This window comes from Python bivittatus, unplaced genomic scaffold (assembly GCF_059951505.1).
Source record: "Python bivittatus isolate LINGU-HERP-01145 unplaced genomic scaffold, Pbiv_v1 ctg000440_np1212, whole genome shotgun sequence".
NCBI lineage: Eukaryota > Metazoa > Chordata > Lepidosauria > Squamata > Pythonidae > Python > Python bivittatus.
The window spans coordinates 360,571-382,793 of record NW_028277063.1 but is presented as its reverse complement, the minus strand read 5'-3'; the positions used below and the strand labels follow the sequence as shown (position 1 = coordinate 382,793).

At 40.8% G+C, this 22,223-nt stretch overlaps 2 pseudogenes; both read right to left on the bottom strand.

Annotated features, from left to right (window-relative positions):
* Positions 1-1,864: 1,864 nt before the first annotated feature.
* LOC148215685 (vomeronasal type-2 receptor 26-like) lies at positions 1,865-5,182 on the bottom strand (annotated as a pseudogene).
* Positions 5,183-9,549: 4,367 nt separating this feature from the next.
* LOC112543337 (vomeronasal type-2 receptor 26-like) lies at positions 9,550-21,879 on the bottom strand (annotated as a pseudogene).
* Between the last annotated feature and the right edge of the window lie 344 nt (positions 21,880-22,223).

Sequence of the window (22,223 nt, the reverse complement as noted above, 5' to 3'; positions counted from 1 at the left end):
TTCCTTCCTTCCTTCCTTCCTTCCTTCCTTCCTTCCTTCCTTCCTTCCTTCCTTCCTTCCTTCCTTCCTTCCTTCCTTCCTTCCTTCCTTTTATATGGCTGCTCTTATCACTTGCATGAGACTCTGGGTCATGTACAAAGTTAAAACACAAGTAAAATCAAAATCTTCTACCATTAAAACAATTAAAACTTAAACCTACTTTTAAAATACAATAATAAAAAGACAGAGAAAAGTTCACTGTAATTACATACAGTAGAAGCATTTAATGGGCTCCATACTTCCTTGGGATCCCCTAGTCCTATGGCACATCCAGGTTTTGAGGGCCTTCCCAAAGGTCGGAAGGGTTGGGGCCAATCTCACTCAGGACTTTTAAACTGGTGGCCAAAAGTTCCCTCACCCAGGTATGGGGCCATGTTAGCCCAAGAAAATCAACCAGAGTAAGAAACCAATGCCATTTAAGTCAGGACTACTTTTATTTTAACAGCTATAATAACAGAATCTTTCATGTCCGAACGTGCTTCTTCCTCCGTCACTTGATCTGTGTGTGAACTAGGAAGGGGCTGGTCTGAGATCTTTTCTCAAGTCATTTTCTTGGCCCAGGCTTAAGTCCCACTTCTCTGACCATTAACTTGGTGGTGGCTCTTCCTCCATCTTGCCTGCTGTCAGGATCCTGGATACGTGGAGAGTCAATAACCAGACAAGAATTGGAATAGTAAAAACTTTATTTTCTTAGCAGAACAACACACTGCCCTCTCCCTTAGGAGAAGACCCGCTGAACTTTTATCATGGCCAAGTTATAGACATTTCTTCAAGCGATAAATTTTAATCAGGTGACACACACATCCTTTAAATAATCAGAGATCTGACTTCTATTTCCCCTTCTTTTCCCCTGTACATGTACATTGTCCACTTACTCATGCCCAGGACCTTTGAAACTCGCTTGTCTGATTCTGCTCACACTTCTTACTCAGAGGTTAAATACCAACTGAACCTAATTTCCAGAGCCAGTTGGTCATAATCAATTTTCCTCTGAGGTTAAACAATAACCTGTCCTGACAGCAAGGATCTTGCTGTTTATAATTTGTTTTCCTCTTGTCAATTTCCTCTTGTCCTCTAAATCAATTCAGTGTAAGTTCAAAACGTAGCATTGCTCTCCAGCAGAAAACAGAGAAAAGACGTTCTACACTTAATAAGTATTTGTAAATGATAGAAAAGGATAGTCTGTGTTTCATTTAATAAGTAATATTTGTAGTCATCTAAGTGCTATTTAAATATGGTAGCCTTCCTTTCCCAACACCTGACAGTAGGAGAATTGGAGCCAGTAAATGTTTCCACAGGTACAAGAGTGATTTCTCTGGCCTCCAAGAAGTCTAGGTGGTGATGAGGCAGAATGGTCAGGAAGGAAGGGAGTGAGGGCGAAAAAATAGATGAATGCATATCTAACATCACTCCATATTATTTTCTTTTTTAGGTGGAGTTCCATTTTCAGTAGTTGTTAAAAAAATACCCCTCATTGTTGCCCTCCTTTCATTTGTCATATATGATTTTCTTAAGGAACTTTTATGTCCCCTGAATGCTCAGCCCAGTGCCCAACTCGGACTGCAGAACCAGTTTCAGGAGTGAACAGAAATCAAAGCAAGAGCATTCATTTCTAACTGAGGTTCTCAGCAAACTGAGCAAAGGTCAATTAGCTTCACTGGCTATAAACATGGTGCATGCCTGCTTGCGTCGTAGTGTGTATAAAGAAATACTCACATAGAACATTAATTAGAGAAAAGGTCATCTATTCATGAATGGAATCCTTTGATCTACTATGTTATCTAGAATCAAAACATAAGAATCAAGCCATCCATTATCCTGTTCTTCAAATTGCACCACTCTTCCTGACTAGCTGCTCTCTGGTGTTGAGCTCTGGTCTCCGCACAATAATATAGCACTTGGGTAGGAAGATGCAAGCCAATAAGCCAGCACTTGAGGCCAAGATGGAGAAGACCTCCACGGCCACCATGGATTTCCCCTTGGTGCTCAAGTAGGTAGGCACAAAGGACACCCAAATGCTGCAGAAGACCAGCATGCTGAAAGTGATGAGCTTGGCTTCATTGAAAGTGTCGGGCAACTTCCGAGCAAAGAAGGCCACCGTGAAGCTGACGATGGCCAGAAGCCACATGTAGCCCAGCACAACATAGAACATGATTTCTGAGCCTTCGTTGCATTGCACCAAGATCTCATCCTTCTGGGAGTGCATGTCCAACTCTGGGAAAGGGGGAGAGGTTGTCAGCCACACAGCACAAGTGGCCATTTGAATAAAGGAGCAGAGAAAAATGACGGAGATGGCCAGCCTTTTCCCTACCCACTTCCTGATCTGATTCCCTGGTTTTGTGGCCATGAAGGCCAGAATCACAGTGATGGTTTTGGCCAACACACAAGATACTGCGATGGAGAAGATGACTCCAAAAACTGCCTGCCGAAGAAGGCAAGTGGCTGTTCCTGGGTAGCCGAGAAAAAGGAAGGAGCAGAGAAAACACAGCAGCAGTGAGAAGAGGAGGGTGCAGGTGATGCCCCAGTTGTTGGCTTTGACGATGGGAGTGTTCTGGTAGTGGATGAAAGTCCCCATGACCACAATGGTGATTCCTGAGAAAGAAACTGCAGAAGTAGCCAGAACTGCTCCCAAAACAGTAATGATTTGAGTAGGGTAAAACACAGTTTTAAAAAGAAGAATATACATATTTTTTTCTTACCAATCTGGACAGAAATCCTTCCCTCTGAACAGTGAATGCAGTCATAACAGCACACCTGCTGGCCCTGTTTAGTTAATTTTTGTTGTCCAGGATGGCAGCTTTCCACACATAGAGAAGAGGGGGGTATCTAATGGGAATGACAAAAATGGCCACTTACAATAGAGTGTCTCCTTGTTTTTCCTTAATTGGTCAGCAGTCATTCTGTAATTTTATCCTTTTAAGAACTCCTAGAAGTTCCAAAAGTAGATTGGAGGAATATATTATGAACTTGTACGTTCCTCTAGTATACTTTTGGAACTTCCAGGAGTTCTTCTTCAGCTCATGTTGAAATCTCAGGCAAGGACTCTATTAATGTGCCCTGCTCTGTGAAATAGAGTGGAGTTCCATGATAAGGCGTATATTAGAATGGCTTATCTGCCTCCTCTGCTCTGCCATAAGAAGCAATGTTAGAAAGGGCAGCTTTTCAGTGGACTGGGGAACTGCACAGTATCAGCTTCAGAGAACAAGCTGCTTTGATGTGCAATGGTCTTTCAAAGCCCTCACTGCAGGAAGGCCTTGAAAGAGAAAGGGCTGGGGGCTGCACTAAGCTCTTTCAGGTGGAGGCCAGAACAAATGGTGGCAAACTATGAGAGTTAGTTCTCCTCCTCATAAAATTAAGATTCAGCCAACTCTTGCCAACTGCTGCACCTTCTCAAAAGATGTCAGCTCTTGAAAAAGTGTGATGAAATGGATAGCAGTTCTTCCTCCTAGAATGCCTATACATAGGTATCTCATCTGAAAGCAGAAAACTTAGTGGAATTCTTGTGTTGTCATCAGGACCTTCTTTCTAAGAAATGCATTTAGTCAGAGCTCTGCCTTGGATTAACTCTTTCCTTTCAGACTGTGGGGAATGAGGTTTGACAAAGATGAATGTATCCAAACCTCAACAGGAGAGGAATGCTCACACCAGCTGAAGTGACTAGTAACCACAACTCTGCTTCTGTGCCTTGACAGCACTGCAAACTGCAGAATGGAGACTTGAGAACTTTGTAATTTCTTCTGACTCCTGAAAGATATTTGGATTCAGTGGGAAGGTTTCTGGTGACCTTGGAAGAGTTTTCTCATTTCTAGTGTTGAAACTCCCCAGTCCAGAACAGAAAGAACCCGCGTGTTTCTGGGGAGTTTTCAACTCACCTGAGTAAACCTTGGGTGCCATAGAATGGCACTTTCATTAATGGTGAGTCCTTGACTTTGAGAAGCTTGGGACTCAATTCCTCCAACTGGGACTTTCTGGAAAGATCGATTGGGAAATGTGATCAAGTTGATGATGTCGTATTTTAGCCTCACATTTCCATTCGTATCAAAAATTATTTCCTCACCAGCGCTATTGTTAAAACGGACATTTTTCAGGAATAAGCGAAGCTAAATGGGAAGAGGTATCGATGAGAAACTGGTTCAAGGAATGGGAGGTAAAATGAATAGCTTCATGCTTTAATATATCAAATTGACAGTTGTTTTTTTCTCTATTCTAAACTCCCACATTTGATTTCTCCCTCTCTCTCTCCCTCCAGAAACACACACACATAACACACATGCCAGCACACACATATACACACACTCATGCACAGATAATAAGTATTAAGTTAGATAATTAAGGACTTCATAAAAAAAAGCCAACAACATATAGGCCCAGAGACTTCCTTATACCTTTGTCAATGTAAATTCTCCTTAGGCAACTCTAGAGTTAAACTACCTGTTACTTTAAGAAGGTAGGTAGGAAATATATGTTTCCTAATTCTTAATTTAAAAGTGATCTCACAGGCCTCAGTCTACATCTGGACTTTACTATAAGTCTTCTCAGCTATCATTTACACATCCAGAATGTTATCTTATCTATGAGTCTAAGGGAAAAGAGCACAAAATGGCAAATAACATTTTATTGATCCTATTTAATAGAAATCTCCTCCAGGATTAAAAGCAGCCTGTCTTAGAACATAAGATAGTGGAAAAATGATTAAATGAAGTCAAATTGTAAGACAAGAAGAGCCTTTTGATTTTCCTTATTCCCCCCACGATGTTTTGGCAAAAGACCACCAGTAGATAAGAACAATGAGAAACTGGCAGGATTTGGAGGGTTTGGGGGATGGCAAACACAATCCTGTCAGAGACTTCTGGTAAAGCTATGGTGAGGTAGATGTCCCTGCCAAAGGGGAATGGCGTTTAGATCAGAGATTGGTGGCCAGATGTGGGATCCTGGCTGGCGAAATCTCTATGGAGAAAAGAGAGATCACAAGATTGCCCACGTGCACTCCCAACAGCTGCTCCACACGAGTAGACCACCGGAACCAAGGTTTTTCTGGTTGGCTTATGAGTGGCTGGGAGTTGAAGGAATCACTCTATGCTCACAGTCTAATACAGCCTTTGTGGACAAAAAGCTTGACCAAGCCCCATTTCTTAATCACCATGGCAATTATTCATTACTGCTTTTGAAATATTAGGAACCTTCAGAACAGTTTCCTTCTCATTACGAAAAGAAGTTTTAAGCATACCTTTAAGTACTCAGCAAAATATAACTTTTTGGAATAAACAGAAAAAGGGTGCTTAGTGTGTTGATTTTGGAAAGTGAAAAAGAAACTAAGGATCCTGATGGATTTGGAATAAAGAATTTGAAATTAATTACAAAAATCCTGGGTTCTTTGAAAACAACAACAACATGATGGGACTTCAAAGTTTGGACACTAGAGTAGAAGTAGAAGAAAGTAAAGATTACAATTAAAGAAAAAGAATACTTAAATTCAACTTTTTTACAAAGAATGGAGCAAAATATTTTAACGGTGGATGTTTTGAAGGATATTTCTGAACAAAGGACTCAGAAATTAATTTTAAGAATGTCTGATACCATAGATAGATGGTTTGTTAATGATGTCTCAGAAGAGGAACACGTTATACCAGATAAGATTGAAATGGATTTGAATGTGGATTTGAATATCCTAAGTTACAAGAACAATATGGAAAAAGATGACATATTGGACATACAAATGAAACTGGTTGATATCTTTATACTTAAAGGGGACATACAAATATGAAACCAGAAGAATGATTTGGATAATCTTTTTTTACTGGATGTATAAAAGAGACCTGTTAAAGTTGTGCAGGATTTTCTGAGAGGGGACAAAGAAAAAATTCAAAGAAATAAATTTCTAGGACACTATTTGAAGGGATTAAAAGCCAAGATTGTGAAAAGTACAGGGAAGGAATATAGAGTTGGCTTACTTGACCAAGGATAAAATAGACATCTGTGGTAACTCTTAAGAGACTTTTCCTGATAAAGAAAGAAGGATGAGCTTTTGGATTTTGTTTATAGATAAGAGATGAGATATGGGAAGAAGAGAGCCTTTGTTTTATTTTATGAGATGGTGAGAAGTTACTAAAATTGTTTATAGTTGTTGTGATGAAGGGGGAAGTTACTTCTTTATATACTTTCCTTTTTTCTTTTTTCTTTTCCACACTTTTTCTTTTTCTCTTGTTTCTTGTACTTTGTATTAGTTTTTACTTTTTCTATTTGTAATCTCTAATCAAATTATTATTAAAAAAAGTTTCATCCTGTGATATAGAAATGCACTTTTTTTTCTGTTTTCAAATCCCTAGGCCTGACCAAATGAGCATGTATTTATGTGTCTGCCTGTCTGCCTGCCTGTATGTCTACACACAAACACACACACACACATAGAATTATTTCCATATTATTATTTATATTATTTGACACTTAATAAAAAGAGACACGATTGAGTCCCAGAAGCTTCTGTATCTGTTTGTCAACAATTCCGTTTACATATCTCTTTGACTCAAATTATAGGTTTCTTTAAAGATATAAGTAGGAGATAGATTTTGTTCTATCTTTCCATTCTTTATTGTCAAGTGAGGTCACAGAATTCAATCTGCATTTGGACTTTAGTATAAGAGGTAGTTTTCTCAGCTATCATTGATATTGCTAAAAGGCTGAGAGCCAAAGCGTGCATGTTGTTTCTTTCAGCTGAGATTAGTGAGTGATCCAGGGAGGGGAAGATGGGACAGGGTCATGAGATTATGGTTCAAATTAAAAAAATATTAAAATTCTTTCACAGTCAAGCAACACTTAATGAAGAACCTGAGAATTTTACTGTTTGCATGTCTACTTGGATATTAAAAAGTAATATAATGGAACTATTTCCATTATAAAAAGAGAAGGAAAAAGAAAATAAAAGAAAAAAGAAAAAAATAATTAAAAATGGAATAACTGAACAAAATAGATAAACAATTTTATCTACACTGTAAATATAGAAGAAAAAAACAGATTTCATGATCTATCTGGAGATGATACAATCTGCTACAATTTCATGATGATTCAGGTTTTGAACCCTGAGGTAAACCTGGAATTGCAGTATCCGATCTTGCCTCTCAGTTGTTACAAAACTAATTCAAAAGGTCAGAGCTGACCAGTTTCATTAAGCCAACTGCTAGAGACTGGGGCACAAAGGTTCTCGCAGAAATGTAGGTTCTTCTTCTGTCCAAGTTATTAGATCCAAAGTTCTCAGTGGCGATACGAACTCTTAGGCAGAACTCTTGACAAATATGTGGAGAGGCTTCTATATTGCAATGTCCAGACTGTCTGGGATCTTTCTGAAGGTTTGAACAAGCTGAAAAAAAGAAAGAAAAAATAACTGTCAGTGTATATGTGTGTGTTTCTGTGTATGCATATGTATGTGACTCTCCATGAGTGTATAGATAGAAATACATACAAAGACATTGATATACCACTAAAACTCTCCTATCTGTAACCTTGAACTGGGTGATACGGTGCGTGGGAGGGGAACACCTTCCCAAGAAAGGTACCTCAAATGGGCTAGCTTACAGAGTGTAAGGACCCACGACTCCTCTGGGATTGAAATTGGGGAAATTCATGGCTCTTTCAGCAATGCACTGCAGCAGTCGGCCCAGGTCATGTGATTGTCATGGGCGTATCCTGACTCTGTCCCTCCACCCTCTGTCCCCTGTCCCCATTCGGCTGGTAGCAAGGCTTGACCGGCGAGAGAGCGACCATTGGCTGCTTTGGAACCGAAACAGAGATTTGAAATCTCTTAATGGCAGTTGGCAGTGAGGGAAGGACGAGGGAGCGACTTGGAGGCCTGTTGCCAAGGTAGGGCTGGCTGGGGGGTGCCGGTGGTCGATGGATGTATCCACTTCCTCCATCGAGGGAAGGGGCCCTTAGGAGCACACTGGAATGTGAAGCGGGGATGCAGTTTTCCTCACAGACCACGTCTGCCTCGGTTCCCCTCCACTCAGCAAAGGGACAGGCCAAGGAGGAGGGGGAGGGGGAGGAGGGCAGGGGGAGGAGGAAGCTTCACTGGGGCTATCCTGAGGGTATGAGGGCAGGGAAAATGGCACAAGCCTATATAATATATGGAAATGAAAGGAGGGAGGAAGGAAGGAAGGAAGGAAGGAAGCAAGGAAGGAAGGAAGGAAGGAAGCAAGGAAGGAAGGAAGGAAGGAAGACTTCTGCCGGCTTCCTACTAGCATAGTCAATAGGGAAGCCAGGAGCAAGTGACAAGCTGCTCACGCTCACCCTGGTTTTTTGCCCTTGATCTTTCTGGTTCTCTGTTTAGGTAAGGAAATATCTCTGAAACGATGATCCAACAGGTCACTGGCTGTCTAGTATACAACATCTCTCTCTCTCTCTCTGGTTTAGTAATATGGGACATAGAATTACTCTCAACTGAAAATTATGGATATTAATTAAAAAATTAAGGAGATCATAACTGTAAACTTGATCCTGGTGCCCCCTATTTGAAGCAGTGGGTCATTTATACATCTTCCCATTTAGCTTCATTGATTTGTGAAATATGTCTGCTTTAACAATAGTGCCGGAGAAGAAATAGTTTCAGATGAGAATGAGATATTGGGAGGAAGACCAACTAGGTTGCATTCCTCAAACGATCCTTCCAGAAAGTCCAGGTTGGAGGGATTGAAGCCCAGAGTTCTCACAGGGAGGGACTAACCATGAATGCAAGTGCCATTGTATGGAATCCCCGGATGGAATCTCCATCTTCAGCAATGATGTCATCTTGTCTCCTTCTTCCTTCAGGGCAGCAGCCTTCCCAGGTGTCTTTTTAACAATCCTTCCAACTGGACACTCAGAGAGAAAAACAACAACAACATTAAAGTGGTTCCACCTCTTGATCTCTCCATTCCTCTGTCCTATTTCAGCCCATTGGAAATTCTAGATCCTTTCAGAAAGTTCTCATAAAACAGGTGTGCCTGAGGGTTTTTTTCAGCCCATGGGCCTCCTTGCTCTTTGATCAGTTAGCTGGGAACTTGTGAGGGTTCATTGTTATCTGGGGACTGCACACACCACAGTGCAGCAAATATATATAAAATTCTTTATGACAGCACACACCTTCCCCAAAAACTACAGGATATTCCATTTCACCCATCTAGGACTTGCAAGGTGATACACAGCCCTTTATCCCCACGTTTTAGTACTCAGTTCAAACAAGAGTCTCAAAGTCTATAAAGTAGCATACAACCTTTAAGTCTTTTCAGTTTTTCCCAACTGTTCTTGTCCTGTTTGAGATAAGGAGCTTCCTAAATGTAATTGTTCCTTTTCTGTTGCTGCTGAGCTCCAAGCCAAGCTCCAGGCAGGAATCCCAGTAAGATATGCTGCTTCCCACAGCTGTGGTCGTGAGAGTTGACTTACAATCCTCTTGCCTCCCTGGCAATCTCCAGCTGCTTTTCTGCTCCCTCACCTGCTCACTGCTCTCCTATCTCCTACGCACACACCCACACATGTTCTCCCTTAGCATTTGTTTTTGTAGGCTAAGAGCCTGGGTGGGGTGAGGGTGCCCGTGGACATCAGCCATCCTGGAAGACGCCAGAGTGTGGCTCAATTAGGCAGGCAGCTGGAAAGCTGATGTAGTTGCTTGTGAGTAAATGAAACTTTTACAGCCCATTTTACAGCACATGACATGTGGTGAGCCTTGGAGAAGAGGGGGCCAGGGGAATATCGCTGCCTGGCTGCAGCCGCTTTTGCCAAACATGGACAATGCTTCTTGCTCCACTTCCTCACAGAGAGTTCAACTTGTCTATTCCCATAATCCCTTTCCTCTGTCAAATATTGTTCTCTAGCAGCAAAACACCATCATCCACATGAGGATCCAGGGGCTATACTGATGGTTCAAAACCCTTTTTCATACTCATTATCCAATATGGGCTGACACTAATCAATCTCTATATATTTTACATATTGAGGAAGAAAGATCCTGCAAGCTGCAGTGAGAATTGACCTAGTCTCAACCCCAGGAGGGTTTGAAATGCAATGGGGGAAAGGCTTGAATGAGTGAACAGAAGTTTTGAGGAGAGGGGAGAAATCTAGCTGAGCAATATTGATCGGGCCGCAGCTGTGTGGGTTGGTGGAGGAGAGAATGAAGGGGAAAAAAGAGAGGTAGGGGGTTTGAACACAGCAGGGTAGGGAGCTCCCAACTGTACTACTTGTGAGTAAGGGATGCAGGTGTGAAGGCCCCAGGTTTGGTAACAGAATTGAGTGGGCAAAGCAGCTAATGTGGAGGAAGGAGAGCCGGAATGTTGTGTTGGGAGGCAGTGGCCAGAGTCAAGCAGTGGGGTGTGGATTCTGTTTAGGATAGTCAAAGAAATTCAGATGAGAGCGGGAAGGCGAAAGATGTTGAAGGACATCAGCTCTCAAAGTCTGGACCTGTTCCTGTGTTAGAGCAGAGATCCTTTCATTCTTTCTTCCTCCCCAGATGGCTTCTGGATATGGGCTGTCAAATGCAGATGGGCACAAGAAGACAGCAAAGCAGTTGCTTCCTGGATCTCTTTCCGGTGTTGTAAGGGGAGCCCAAATAGAGTGCTTTCCTCTGCCAGCATCTCTTGGTGGGAAACTGGAAGCAGTGCTAGTTACCACATGGACATGATGGATTATTCTGGGTAAAATAACAGAAAGTTGAAGGCCAGCCAGAGTTTCTTTCATCCGTTGTATACCAAGCAGAAACAAGGCGAGATTACTTTGAGTTTCTTTTTCATGTTCCACTTTCCCAGGACATCCATTCCTTCATCAGGGTTATATCAGCATGCCTTTACAGCAGCCATCAAAATTGCATTGTTAAAGACAATTTGGAGAGATTGGACCTTGGTCATTGTAAGCCCATTTAGGGTGAATTCAGAATCCATTGGGGCTTTGGATTCTTTATTGCAGAGAGGAACTACCTGAAGCTCTGCAGGTCCCACAAACCTTGATCCTTGCGCCATTGATCTTTTAGAGGTGGCATTTAATAGAAAATGAGTTGGAAAGGGGAAATTAATAAATACATCACTATAAAGTCATCTCATTACCATTTTATAGTAACTCAATTTAAGGAAGATAAAATCTTATTGAATAATTAAGATTAGCCTTGGTGATCCCACCCACTACATTTCTGAGGGTAGTTTCCAGCTTATTAGTCAAAGACAAAAAAGTCCTCAACCTGGGAAAGTTTGTGCACGATTCTTTTCCTGGATATTCTGTGTATGTGAAGCTTCTTACAGCACAAAAGTAGAGAATAAAGACATGTATTCCTGAACGAAAACCCCATGACCCATTGATTGTTATCTCTAGAGACAAATTTCTAGGAATTAGACCACTGTTCCTGCTGTCCTTGAGATTAGATCATTCTTTTTTTCTGACTAGCTGCTCTCTAGTGTTCAACTCTGCTCTCAGCACAATAATGTAACACGTGGGTAGGAAAATGCAAGCCAGTAAGCCAGCACTTGAGGCCAAGATGGAGAAGACCTCCACAGCCACCATGAATTTCCCCTTGGTGCTCAAGTAGGTGGGCACAAAGGACACCCAAACACTGCAGAAGACCAGCATGCTGAAGGTGATGAGCTTGGCTTCATTGAAAGTGTCGGGCAACTTCCGAGCAAAGTAGGCCACTGTGAAGCTGACGATAGCCAGAAGCCACATGTAGCCCAGCACAACATAGAACATGATTTCTGAGCCATCGTTGCATTGTACTAAAATCTCACCCAACTGGGAGTGCATGTCCAACTCTGGGAAAGGAGGAGAAATGCTCAGCCACACAGCACAAATGGTCATTTGAATAAGGGAGCATAGAACAATGACTAAGATGGCCGCATGCGATTCCCCGGCTTTGTGGCCATGAAGGCCAGAATCACAGTGATGGTTTTGGCCAACACACAGGACACTGCAATGGAGAAGATGACTCCAAAAACTGCCTGTCGAAGGAGGCAAGCGGCTGTTCCTGGGTAGCCGAGAAAAAGGAAGGAGCAGAGAAAACACAGCAGCAGTGAGAAGAGGAGGGTGCAGGTGATGCCCCAGTTGTTGGCTTTGACGATGGGAGTTTTCTGGTAGCGGATGAAAGTCCCCATCACCACAATGGTGATTCCTGAGAAAGAAACGGCACAAGTAGCCAGAACTGCTCCCAGGAGTTCTCTATAAGATAGGTAGGTGACACTTTTGGGAATGCACTGATCTTGCTTCTCATTTGGATAGTGGTCTTCTGAGCATTTTTCACATTCCTTGGCATCTAGAATGCATAAAGAAGGTATGTAAACATTCTGCATACTGAATTTCAATCAAAGTTTTAGCAAATATTTCTTGGTGGATATCTCTTCTTAATGCAGAGGTGAGTTTGAACACCTTTTTAGACAAGGCTAGGAATGCTGTGGTCCTTCCAGCTACGAGACAGTTCCTGAACCCAGATTTCCCCCTTAACTTACTCTGATGCCACCCTTTTGAAATGTGAAGTTGATAAGTGACCTCTGCTCTGTATGGAAAGAATCAATTATTTTTAAAATGTTTGATGTGACAAAGATTTATTTCCCTAATTTTCATGTTAAGGTACAACACATTTCCTGAGGATAGATGAATCCCTTGGCAGAAATCTCCCCAATTTGTTTAAACATTAAGGACTTCTAAATCATTAAATCAGCTGAAGACAAGGAGGATACTCCTGAAGAATCTGTTCTTTTTCTTAAGTATTTATTCAGAAAACAATAATGATTTGAGTAAGGTAAAACACAGTTTTAAAAAGAAGAATATACATATTTTGTTCTTACCAATCTGGACAGAAATCCTTCCCTGCGCACAGTGAATGCAGTCATAACAGCACACCTGCTGGCCCTGCTTAGTTAATTTTTGTTGTCCAGGATGGCAGCTTTCCACACAGAGAGAAGTGGGGGGTACCTAATGGGAATGAGAAAAGCAGACATTTACAATAGAGCATCTCCTTGTTTTTCCTCAATTGGGCAGCAGTCATTCTCTAATATTAGCCCTTTAAGAACTCCTGGAAGCTCGAAAAGTAGATTGGAGGAATATATTATGAACTTGTACGTTCCTCTAGTATACTTTTGGAACTTCCAGGAGTTCTTCTTCAGCTGATTTTAAAATTTCAAGCAAGGACTTTATTAATGTCCCCTACACTGTGAAATAGAGTGGAGTTCCATGATAAGGCTTATATTAGAATGGCTTAGCTGCCTCCTCTGCTCTTCCATGAGAAGCAATGCCAGAAAGGGCAGCTTTTCAGTGGACTGGGGAACTGCAGAGTAGGCCCCAAATGAGCTTCAGAGACCAGGCTGCCTTTATGTGTCATGGTCTTTCAAAGCCCTCAGTGCAGGAAGGCCTTGAAAGAGAAAGGGCTGGCAGCTGCACCAAGCTCCTTCAGGTGGAGGTGAAAAGCAATGGTGGCAAAGTGTGAGAGTTAGTTCTCCTGCTCATAAAAATAAGAGTGGGCCCCCAAACAATGTTGCACCTTCTCAGAAGAGGCGAGCTCCTGAAAAAGTGTGACGAAATGAATAGGAGTTCTTCCTCCAAGAATGACTATATCTAGGTCTCTCATTTGAAAGCAGAGAACTTGGTGGAATTCTTGTGTTTTCATCAGGACCTTCTTTCTTATGAATGCATTTAGTCAGAGCTCTGCCTTGGATTAAGTCCTTCCTTTCAGACTGGAGGGAATGAGGTCTGACACAGATGAATATATCCGAACCTCCACAGGAGGGGAATGCTCACACCAGCTGAAGTGACTGGTAACCACAACTCTGCTTCCGTGTCTTATGGGTCTGCTGACTGCACTGCTGACTGCAGAATGGAGGCTTGAGAACTCTATAATTTCTTCCAGCTCCTGAACGATGTTTGGATTCAGTGGGAAGCTTTCTGTTGACTTTGGAAGGGTTTCCCCATTTCTAGTGTTGAAACACCCCAGTCCAGAACAGAAAGAACCCGCGTGTTTCTGGGGAGTTTTCAACTCACCTGAGTAAACTTTGGGTGCCATACAATGGCACTTTCATTAATGGTGAGTCCTTGACTTTGAGAAGCTTGGGACTCAATTCCTCCAACTGGGACTTTATGGAAAGATCGATTGGGGAATGTGATCAAGTTGACGATGTCGTATTTTAGTCTCACAATTCCGTTGGTATCGAAAATTATTTCTTCCCCAGCACTATTGTTAAAACGGACATTTTTCAGAAATAAACGAAGCTAAACGGGAAGAGTTATAAATGAGAAACTGGATCAAGGACTGGGAGGTAGAATGAACTGCTTCATGTTTAATATACCAAATTGAGAGTTTTTTTCTCCACTTTCTTAATCTCCCACATTTGATTTCACTCTGTCAGAAATCTCCTCCATGTTTAAAAGCAGCCTAAGAACCTTTTGATGTTGATTTTCCTTAGCCCCCCCGATTTTGTGGCAAAACCTCACCAGTAGATAAGAATAATGACAAATTGGCAGGATTTGGTGCATTGGGGGAATGGCAAACACAATCCTGTCAGAGAGTTCCAGTAAGGGCATGGCGGGATAGATGTCCCTGCTGAAGGGGGGCAGTGGTTATGGTGGAGATTGGCCAGCGAAACCTCTCTGGAGAAAGAAGAGAACATGAGATCACCCACATGCACTCCCGACAGCTGCTACACAGGAATAGACCCCAGGAAACAAGGTTTTTGTGGTCAGCTTATGAGTGGCTGGGAGTTGAAGGAATCCATCTATGCTCATAGTCTAATGCAGCCTTTATGGACAAAAGGCTCAACCGAGCCACATTTTAGTGACCCTTGGAATTATTATTTGCTGCTTTTGAATAATTAAGAACCTTTGGAATGGCAAGTTTCATTGCAGTTTCCTTCTCCTTTGAAAGAAGTTTTAAATATGACTTTAAGGATTCAGCAAAATATTACTTTTTGGAATAAACAGCAAAAGGCTGTTTAGTGTGTTGATTTTTGAAAGCTAAAAAGAGACTAAGAGTCCAGATGGATTTGGAATGAAAAAAATGAAATTAATTATAAAAATCCTGGGTTCTTTGAAAAAAAAACCATGATAGGGTGTGTCTTTGAAGGTTGGACACCAGAAGGAAGTAGAAGAAAGTAAAGATTACAATTAAAGAAAAAGAATACTTAAGGGTTGATTTGGAGAATCTTTTTTTACTGAATGTAGAAGAGAGATCTGTTAAAGTTTTGAAGGATTTTCTGAGAAGGGATAAAGAAAAAACAAAAAGAAATCAACTTCTAGGGCATTATTTGAAGGGCTTAAAACCAAGGTTGTTAAAAGTACAGAGAATGAAAATAGAGTTGGCTTGTTTGATCAAGGATCAAATAGGCATGTAGGTATCTGTGGTAACTCTTAATAGACTTTTGCTGCTTAAGAAAGAAGGGTGAGGCTTTTGGATTTTGCATATAGCTAAACGATGAGATGTGGGAAAAAGAGAGCCTTTGTTGTGTTTTAAGAGATGGTGAGAAGTTCCTAAAATTGTTTATAGTTGTTGTGATGAAGGGGGAAGTTACTTCTTTATATACTTTCCTTTTTCCTTTTTTCTTTTCCACACTTTTTCTTTTTCTCTTGTTTCTTGGACTTTGTATTAGTTTTTACTTTTTCTAATTGTAAGCTCTAATCAAATTATTATTAAAAAAAGTTTCATCCTGTGATATAGAAATGCACTTTTTTTTCTGTTTTCAAATCCCTAGGCCTGCCCAAATGTGTATGTATTTATGTGTCTGTCTGCCTGCCTGCCTGTATGTCTACACACACACACACACACAGAATTGTTACCATTTTATTATTTAGATTATTTGAGATTTAATAAAAAGAGACATGAGAGAGGCCCAGAAACTTCTATATCTGTTTGTCAATAGTTCTGTTTAGGTATCTCTTTGTCTCAAAGTATAGGTTTCTTTAAAGATATAAGTAGGTGATAGATTTTGTTCTATCTTTTCATTCTTTATTGTCAAGTGAGGTCACAGAATTCAATCTGCATTTGGACTTTAGTATAAGAGGTACTTTTCTCAGCTATCATTGATATTGCTAAAAGGCTGAGAGCCAAAGAGTGCATTTTGTTTCTGACTGGTGAGATTAGTCAATCTTCCAGGGAGGGGAAGATGGGACAGGGTCATGAGATTATGGTAAAATAAAAAAAGGTTAAAATTCTTTCATGGTCAAGCAACACTTAATGAAGAACCTGAGAATTTTACTGTTTCCATGTCTACTTGGATATAAAAAAGTAATATAATGGAACTATTTCTCTGTAGACGTGCATAGGATCAGAAGAGATATATAATTAGCAAATTGAACTTGTCTCTATTCACAATTGCAGCAATGTTGCTGTTGAATGGCATCATCACTAACCTGCCAAGGTTGGCCTTTCAGCAATTTCCACTCCTCTCCATTGTCCATTGTCTTCTGCCTGGCTCTATATGCATACATGGCATGGAGAGCATGTGCCACAGCATGCACAGCATTGTAAATAGCATAGCTCTGGCCAGACATCTGCATTTCAAAGATGGTTCCATGGACACCCCTCAAATCCTCTTTCCCAGTGCAGTTTCCTTTATTTGGCTGCCTTAGATTATATGCTGGGAGTGAACAAAAAAATGTACTACACCAGAACTCATGAAGGAAGTACACGTTAGAGTGGTGTGGATTTAGGTTCTCAAGAAACTCCTGAAAGCCTGGGACCACGTTTGCATGTACAGCAAAGGACAAGCTGCCGTTGAAGGACAATGCTGGGAATCTCTGGGGCTCAAAAACAGAGGTGACGTCCCATTGACCACTTATGATCCAAACCCTCTCTATTACCATGCCAATCATTTCATAATTTTCAAGAATGATTCGCAAACCATCCATAGACTGTAGGTCTCCATAAACAAGCATTACATTGATTTTACTGTACCATAAGGTAGCTGCAATGCTAGCGAGTTGCTTCTGCTGGAATTTATTGGAGATATACCGAATCACTATTGGGATGAATCGAATTAAAGAAATGCAGATATCATTCTGGAGGAGCTTTGGTCTCAGAATTCTGAAAAATCTCTCTCCAGTGATGTCTTGTGGGATGAAGAGGCCAATCCAATTCCATCCAAAATATTTCAAGAGCTGAACAATCCCTTCATACTGTAGGCTTTCATGCGGAGTCATCCAGAAGAAAGAGGGGAACTGAGTTTTATCACTCAGTGCAGGGTCAAAAGAGCCATAACTGAGCTGTGGGTGGGAATAATAATGATGCACTTTAGACTAGGTATGTATCTCAATGAAGTAATAATTCATTCTTAAAGGAACATTATTCTTTAAGTGTGCAAAATATATTTAAAAGTATAACACTTTGTAATCAAGTCTCTTCTGAGGTATCATGCAGGAATGAGTGAAAGCCACAGTGCGGCTCACACCAAAGGCAAATAAGGACAGCATAGGATTCCCCAGCTTGGGATATACTTTTCTAGCTCAATCTGTCTTGATGCAAAAACCTCTAAGAAGCTCTAGCCCCAGTTAGTCAATTGAAGTGCTATTGCATCAGCCACCCCAGAAAGATGGAGGAAACAAGCATCTTTTGGCAGTTGCTTCCATAAGATGCCTAGATAGAAGTGGAGACATACTGAATTTGGGGAATCAACAAGCCTATCCTCACAACAAACCTGGCCTAGGCAGCCACACCACCATTAATATTCCAGCCACTGCTTTCTGGAGTACGTCATGGGGACAATCTCTCAGACTCTAATTGGGGTGATCAGAAATAGTAGTCAGGTAGGATTCAATGACAAGGGAAAGTCTTCATGAAGACTGAGAGGGAGAGAATAGTCTTCTCGTAGCAAGAGTCAACTCTCATCTGGGAGTTTACATTTTAAGAGGAGAATATCTGGTGCTTTAATGATGAAGATTTTTAGTAGCATTGTGAAAAAGGGTATAGTCTCATCTATACTGTTTTGGCATCTGATACGTAACATTTGTATCTATTAAGGATCAGTGCTGTGGCAGTGATAATTCATACGTTGCACTTTGCTGACATAAAAGAAGGTTTTGAGTTCCCCAATACTTGAGCTGCTTTTGAGTTTTCCCCCCCTTTTTGTCCCCATACAATTTCTCGGCACGACTCATTTAATTCTAAGCATTTCTATGGATCCCGATACCTGTGGAATCTTGTAGGCATTTAAGATGTTGGCCATCTGGATGGTGTTTGGGGATGGGAGGTCACCAATGGCAGCCATGAGCTTCTGATCTTTTACCAAATTATAATTAGGAAGACAGTTTTGTTCCAGGAAGAGGAGGTTCAAAAGAGACCCACTGGCTTTCAGTGAATTAAATGCATTATTATACACTTTTGAGCCCAAGGTGATGTTTTGTAATAAATTCTCATTCATGTTGATTTCCTGAATGGTGAAAGTGAAGGCTAGGACATGCTGGAAGGTTTTAGTCAATGTGCTGCAAGAAGAATTTCATTATAAACTTAAAATGAGACTAGTATTTTAATTAAATACATTCTTTCATAATGTTTTTCTCCATGCCAAAAAATAATGAGTCTGTCTGCTTTAATCAGTATTGGAGAACTGAAGTATGCACTCATGTTCTGAAGCACCTCTTTGAAAAAAAAAAAATATCTTGAATTGTTAAAATCTAGTAGCTAAGAAGTCCCAGAGGTGAGGAAGGCATAGAATGAGGAGCTAAGATGGAGTGTCTGAATGTCATTTGAAGATCATTTGGGCATCTAAGCCCCACATGATGAGAGGTTTAAAACAGGTTGCACAATAAAGAGGATTATTTCATATCTGTTGGGCAGCTATGCAATTTGAGAAACAGAAATTGATGGATTGTGCCAATGGTTGGGGATACTGTTACTCAAGATGTAACATTTTATCACACTCATTTATTTAAATGTGTCCCAGCTTTGCACGCATCAGACAATCAAGGAGTCTTAGTACATGAAAGGTACAAAACTCAAACAAGCTGAATCTATTTGAAATAAAAGCAAGCATTAATTTTAAATACAGAAATGGGGGGGGGGTGTATTGTGCTTTAGTGGGTCCTTGCCAGGTAGAAGTGTTTGGAAATAATAAATAAGTGACAACAATGATAACAATGTAATTATTACATAGAAGCATATATCTATTATATGGGAGAAGGATAGATATATATGATTAATACATGACACGGTAAATATTTTAGACAGGGCTTCTTTTTCATTTTTCTTTTGGATACAAAATAAAAAATAGAGGAAGAATGTTATTAAAACCAAACTTGGGAGTTTTTTCCCATAGGCAGATTAATTCATATATAGCAACACCCACATGAAAAACCAGGAGCCTACAAGAGACTATTCCAATAGCTGAGTTATGATTAACCAGGAGAGATATAAATAAGACTCATGTCTAAACCAGGTTTAATTCTCATCTAAAGTGGAACAATATTAACTAGATTCACTTGAATGCAATCACAGTAAAGCAAAGTGGAAATACAGAACTACTTGCTATCCTATGAAGGATCCTGCTGGGCGTTCCATAAAGTTGAGTAAAGACAAATCAAGAAATGAAGTAGATACAAATTCTGCAATGACAATATCGCTGGAGAGAGTGGGGGAATTAAACTGAAATTTTGGCTCGTTATCACACATGGAGTGAAGGATCTTGCTGAAAGAAGCCTGAGGCAGGATAAGGAAGGAGAGCAGAAACATCCAGGCTTTGAATGCCAAAGTAATTTGGCCCCAGTCACAGCAGTAGAGCCACATCTTCATCAACACAATTTCTCTGGAACAATGGAATAGAGTCTCTGTTGCTCTTATGCATAGCTGAAGTTATTGACTATAATAATTATAACCAGTGAGTCATAATACAACCTACTGAGCATCACGTGGTTGTTAATATTAAACATTGTTAAGTGTCACTCGGTTCTGTGCTTCCATAAAAAACAAACTTAATCATTATAATTTTGATAATTAAGTGGTGGAGAATCACCTTTCAAAGCTGTTCAACTTCTTTCCCAGTTAATGGAACTATATGGTCCAAAGCCATCCCTTGTCTGCTCTTCATCAAGTCAGAAGAGAAATACACTGATTCCCTTAGGATCATAACAGAGTTTGGGAACTGAGTCTTGATTTCCAGTACAAAGGAAACAGTGTTGGTTAAAAGAGGAAGCTATAGATTAGTAGCCAAAATCTCCCTTCTCATCTCACAACCTCCTAATTTGGAGAAATACTTATCTTTTCTGTCCACCACTTTGCTAAGGCATTATAGACAGCATGTTTTGATTGCAAAACTCTCTCCCTCTCTTTCTGTCTCTCCCCTTTGGCTAGCAGAGAAAAATGCTATTTAAATCTTCTGTTTGGTTGATGAGGAAAACAATTCTGCCACTTCTAAAAGGCTCAGTCCCTCATATGTCCATACAGAGAATGGGGCACACAGTGGCCACTTTAAAACCTTCTACAGCAATACCCTGACAAATACAGTTCCATCATGCAGAAGATGCTATTTCTGGAGACTCATCTATCTTACAAGACAAAAATATTGTGATCCAGTAGAATCTTTTCAGTCTTTCTCTGAGAAGCACCTATCTTGTGTCCCCCCCCCGTGGCTCCCCCCATGACTCTCCCATGACTCCCGATGGTGTAAGTTTGTAGGATCGAATAAAACACTTCTTCAGGCTCTTGCCGAAACATTTCCAGCATGTCTGAGCCTTTACTTTTGCCCTTCCCAAGATCAACAAGGATAAAAGCTTGTTACCAAACATCACTTTGTGTTCCAAAATTTATGACGATGCTTTTAATTCATTGAAAGCCAATGGGTATCTTTTGGCCCTGCTCTTCACAGAACAAAGCTGTCTGCCAAATTATAACTCTATAAAGTTGTGTTTCTCAACCCTAGGTAACTTTAAGTAGTGTGAGCATCAACTTCCAGAATTCCCCAGCCAGCAATTCTCCTACCAGGAATTCTGGGAGTTGAAGTCCACACATTTTAAAGTTATCAAGGTTGAGAAATTCTATTCTAAAGGATCAGAAGCTCATGGCTGTCATTGGTGATTTCCTTTCTCAGAACACCACCCAGATGGCCAATATCTTAAACACCTACAAGATTTGATTGGTATTTGGGAGGGATATAAGTGAAAAAGTGGGGGAAGAGGGAGGAAACAGCTATGGATATAACATGGAAATATATTCAAAGACAAATGAAATCGTGGATGATTCTATTTATTTTCTGAGGCTTTCTGGATGGTTTCTGCAAGTAAACTCATTACAGTGTGAACGTTACAAATGCATGTACAACCCCAGAAATCCTTAATGAATAGAAAATTTACATATCATCATATGTAACAAAAATATGTTAGGAATGTAGTTAAATCTTTTTTATTGATATGCCACGTCCTTCCTTTGTAATTTAAGATGCCAATCAGTAAGTCTTAATCAGCAAGACCAATTTGGGTCGCGACCAGAGTCACGGAACGAATTAAGTTTGTGAACCGAGGTACCACTGTACTTTATTGAGAAAAAAGAGTACCTCATCTAAAATATATTATTTTTTTGTTCTCGGCAGTTCAGTTATGGCACTTCTGACCCTGCACTGAGTGAAAAAACTCAGTTCCCACCCTTCTTCTGGATGACTCCAAATGAAGAGCTTAGGGATAATGGAATTATTCAACTCTTGAGGTATTTTGCATGCAATTGGATTGGTCTCCTTATCCCAGAAGATGTCTCTGGAGACAGATTTCTCTGTATTCTGAGACCAAGACTGACCCAAAGTGATGTTCCTATTTCATTCATCCCAATCACTGTTTGGGCTACCTGTGCAACAGCTTCCAGGGGAAGCAATTAAATAGCATAGCTGCTACCTTGTGGCTGAAGAAAATCAATGTAACACTTGTTTACCGGGACATGCAGTCTATGGCTCCTTCATGGATCACTGCCTTGTTGTGGCGAAGGGGGTTGCGTAACTCAGTGAAGCCATGAGCTATACCGTGCAGGGCCACCCAAGACGGACAGGTCATGACAGAGAGTTCTGACAAAATGTGGTCCACTGGAGAAGGAAATGGCAACCCACTCCAGTATCCTTGCCAGGAAAACCCCATGGACAATGTTAGAAGGCTAAAAGATATGACGCCGGAAGATGAGCCCCTCAGGTCGGAAGGTGTCCAATATGCTACTGGGGAAGAGCGGAGGGCATTTCCAAGTAGCTCCAGAAAGAGTGAAGCGGCTGGGCCAAAGCTGAAAGGACGTTCAG